Source organism: Octopus bimaculoides, chromosome 6, assembly GCF_001194135.2.
Source record: "Octopus bimaculoides isolate UCB-OBI-ISO-001 chromosome 6, ASM119413v2, whole genome shotgun sequence".
Classification (NCBI taxonomy): domain Eukaryota; kingdom Metazoa; phylum Mollusca; class Cephalopoda; order Octopoda; family Octopodidae; genus Octopus; species Octopus bimaculoides.
In genome coordinates, this window is record NC_068986.1 from 9,182,878 (window position 1) to 9,187,680 (window position 4,803).

A 4,803-nucleotide genomic window follows, 5' to 3' on the forward strand; every position below is an offset into this window, starting at 1 on the left:
CCAAAAACAACCTGGAAGTATTTCCCGCTTCTTTGATGAAGATATATACAGATAAACTTCATTCCCTTTTCTGTCGGATACGTAGTTGTTCGTTTTTGGTGAGGTGAGAATTCTGTTTATTTATATATATTTTTGGGACAATACTGTGCTGATGAACGAAATCTAGATTCATTCTAGTAATCGCGAAATCGGTCGATACACAATTAAGTCTATTTAAAAGAGAGTTGGTAATCTTCTTTTGGTTGTTTTTTCCTCGCATTGGGTACTAAATGCGGTTATTTTGAGAATGCCACTGTGTGGCGTTTTTATTTTTCTGTAATAATGCCCTTTATATAAATATATATATATATATATATATATACATATGCAGTCTTTTTCATGCTCTTTATTATTGCTTTGATGCATTAAAATCCTACAATACATGCACACTCTTATTTGAGATTCGGTTTACACCCATTGCCTACCCATATACGTTTCCAAGCAAGGCAGTACGTCCCCATTGCCAGACATGCTCTTGTAGAATATTGGAATGAAAATGACACTCCTTGAATGATAGTAGCAATCAGTCACAACTATCATACACTGTCAAGGCAAGGTGACACAAACACATACATTTATCTATTTAGCATCCATCTTGCTAAATGCTTGCATGGGTTGGCCAGGCAGAAGACTGCACTAGACATGCTCTGTGTCTGTTTTGGCACACTTTTTACAGCTTGATGCCCTTCGATCAGTGTAGACTGGATGCTCAGTCATTTAACATCCGTTTTCAATGCTGGCCTAGATTGGACAGATTGACCAGGTCTATTAATCCATGAGGCTGCATCATGCTCTATTTAGCTTGACATGGTTTTTGCGGTTGGGTGCCTTTCCTAATGCCAACCACTTTACAATGTGGACTGGGTGGGTTTTTTCATGTCACCAACACCAGTGGGATTTGTCAATTAATTTGTAATACAGAAAAGCCCTTTTCTCTAAGTAGGAGAGTATTATACATACAGACAACTCAAAATGGTACTCTGGTTATGACAAGTAAGGTTCCAGTAGAGCCAACCAATGGAACAGCCCGTTTGTGAAATTAATGTGTATGCGGATACACACTCCACAGGCAAATATGTACCCTTAAAAAAAAAAAAGGGTCTCAGAAAGATTCAGCAGGACACAGAATGTGACATGGTTGGCTCTTCGAAATACAAGTACAAAGCAGTTTTGCCAGCTGAATGGACTGGAGCAATGTGAAAGTACTTTGATCAAGGACAACATGCTGCTGGGAATTGAACTCACAACCTGATGATCATGAACCAAATGCCCCAACCAGAGCCACACACAAACACTTACTGGACACAAGTTTGTCGAACAGGGTTGGGTTTTTAATCTTCCTCTAATGTACTTTTGAAAAACTCAACCATGTTTGGGCTTGAAGATATCTATGCTGGACTCACTCACCCGTCCAACCAGCCCCTTTCGGAAGGGAGTTTTCTGACCCCCATTTTATGAATTCTACTATCATCTACAAACTGCCTTCCATTTCTAACTACACACAATTTACCTTTCTTAACCCTTTAGCATTTAAACCAGTCATATCTGGCCCAATTATTCTCCCTGTTTTATGTTCAAAGCAGCCAGATCCAGCCTTTCACACCTTCCTGATAATGTTATTCTTAAAATATGCAATTACATCAACAAAGTCTCTAAGCTATGAGATAATGCAAGATTTTGTTCGACAGAATAATTTGAATGCTGAAGTATTATTAATAGAATTTATCCTAATTCTATCAATGACAAACTGGATTTCTCAAAATCACTACAAACACAGCCTTGCAACCACTTTGACCAATCTGGACTAATTAATTTCATTTTGCAGATTCTTCAACCGTTTTGAAAAATGCCAGTAATATTCATAACATGGTGCACTTGTTGTGTGTAGAGAAACTCAATTTGGAAGTTCAATAAAGTGCACAATTCTTTTATACAACATATCTCAGCTGAATATTGGCTAATAATTTGCAGGGTGAGATTTAAATAGATTTTAAAAGTTAACAATTAGTTTTGAGATGAAGATCCACCACAGATTTACAGAGAAACCTCTTACTAAGTCAAATATGCACATCATCAATAAACAAAGGGGATATGGCCATTGTCCGATCTTTATTTAAAATTTAAATCATGTGAGAATGCATTTTAGGTTTTTAAAGTTATCGATAAATGAGAAAGGAAAAAATCAAAGCCAAAAACGTTACCCATATGCAATAAGAAACCAACGTGTAGTAAGAATGATAGGCTACAACAGTGAGATGAATATAAAAGCAGACAAACAAATTCAGAGAAGGCTTCACATTCACTGTCGGCCGTTCTCTCTCCAATTATATCACATGTTAATCAAGACAACTTTTCACTATCATACTTTAACTTTTCAATCACTTGAAAGAAAGCCACATTCTTCAATACTGAAACCCAATTCAGTTGAAGGGTTGTCTTACAAGTTGTCACCTCACTCATGCCAGTATACACTATAAAGCAGCCAGCCGTTAGGAAGCATAAGAAACTATGCCAAAGCTGACAATGGAACTCAGACAAGATAATACCACAACATAAGGCAGCCATATATGAATGCATTTTCAGGCTAAAACATTTTGTCCCATAACTTATGAATTCAGTAAATGGTAATGAAACCCTAAAGAGTAGTGCCCTTGCAGGGTTGCAGTCCAATCACTGAAACCAGTAAAAGAAATGGCACTTCTATCTTCTGTTATTAGCTCTGAAATCTAAAAATGACTTCAATTTCTTATTGTTTTATAGGCATTCAATTTAAAATAACTGATAATTTACAGGTGAACAGTTGAAATGCATTCTCCTAAACATTCAACACCTTCTGTTGAGCCTACTTTGAACCAATTTTACAAGACTTTTCTTCCATTATTATGGCACTACATCAATAGAGAGTAACAGGAAGAAATATCAATATCTGGAACGTGTGTAGACTTTGAAAACTGGACATTAATCACTCCATTTTTGTTTTTGCTAGTATCAACAAAAAACTTTTTCACTTTGGGAATAGTATCAGACAATTACATATGCGATAATATTGTATAATTCAATATTGACATGCGATGGTTCAAAAGAAGTGAAGCTGGCATGCTTCACTTGGATGGGTAATGTCAGGGTGTGCATACAAACTGAGTTTATGTGATTTGAGAGAGAATCTGGGTATACAAGGCAACAGATGCAGTGTGCAAACAAAATAGGTATGTGATGCACATGACAAAAGCTGCATCAAGAAGCGCCAATCTTTAATTGTGGAGAGAACATGTTGAAGAAGACCCAGGAAAACAAGGGTCATAGTGGTGAAAAAGGATCATTGAACATTGGGGCCACTTCTGCTGTACCTGAGAAGATACACCCATCTAAGTTAAATCAGGGATGTCCATATACATTGGCATGTCCTCTACATCCTACTCTCAGGCAAGTCTTGAGCTCATAGATGCCAGGGTCATGTAAAAAGCACCCAGTCCACACAGTGTAAAGTGGTTGGTGTTAGGAAGGGCATCCAGCCGTATAAACCATGTCTTCAGCTGTCAAACCGTCCCACACTTGCCAACCACCCATGACAATAATGATGAACAAATGACGTTTCTCAAGTTGCCAAGAAGCCTTTCTCTTGTATGAATCTCATCAGGATGCTTTTTATCTAATAACCTAGGCATTAAGTCATGACAATTCTCATATATGCATCAACCGGTTAGTCATACCACATTATCATAAATTAGTTTACATTGATAAAATAGAAAAAAAAAAAAATTCTAAATCTTGAAAAATATCCAAGAAAAATGCTTTAAAAAAAAAAAAAAAAAAGATCCCTTTTATCATTTCCAATTCCAGTGCACCTAAGATCCCGGTCCGACAGCTCGCCATAGTTAAAATTCAGTCCTCAGAGAATGGGATTATATCAAAGAACTTTCTTTAAAAAAAGCTTTAGGATAATTTGCCAGGCACTTTCAACTTAGAATGAAACCAAACCAAAGCCACACTGCATGTCTTCCTTTCATTATCCCATATATATTAATACAAAACGAAAGGGACTTTCTTCTCAGTGGTTTTCTTAAATTAATAGTACGAATCAATTTCATTATGGCCTTTAGATCTTTCGATTTTCACAATTGGGCCTTCTTCCAAAATTACTTACACTTGACAAAATGTCATGCAAGCCAAAAGACATCATTTAAGAATCGCAAATTAAAACTACAATCTCATTTAGATACTTTCATTACTTGTAAGATGGGGTTTTGACTTAAGACATTATCTTCAAACGTTGGGCCTCACAGAAGCAATGATTAGTAACCGAGACCTTTGGTGATGCTATGCTTGAGAAGACCCATCAAGCCAAGTGAAACCAGTCGTGGCAAGGCACCTATGCTGGTGACACATAAAAAGCACCTTTTGAGTGTTGGGCTTCAGAGGCAATGACAAATGAATGAGACTTTTGGCAATATGCCATGCTTGAGAAGAAGACCCATCAAGCCAAGCGAAATCAGTTGGGGCAGATACTGGAGTCATGCAACAGGCACCCATGCCAGTGGCACATAAAAGCCCGTTACACTCTCAGAGTGGTTGACATCCAGCCATAGAAACCATGCCAATTCAGACTGGAGTCTGGTGCAGCCTTGGTCAAACCCCCCCCCCCCATGCCAGAATGGACAACAGACGTTAAATGATAATCATGAAATATTGAACACTGAATAATGTTGTAACACTAACTCTTAACATTTAAACTGGTCAAATCCAGCCAAAATATTCCGTTTTACA

At 37.4% G+C, this 4,803-nt stretch overlaps 1 protein-coding gene across 2 annotated transcripts in view; it reads right to left on the reverse strand.

Annotated features, from left to right (window-relative positions):
* The window catches only part of LOC106873545 (chromobox protein homolog 1), a 14,058-nt gene that overhangs the window by 3,767 nt on the left and 5,488 nt on the right, over positions 1–4,803 (reverse strand). The gene's annotated exons all lie outside the window — the stretch shown is intronic.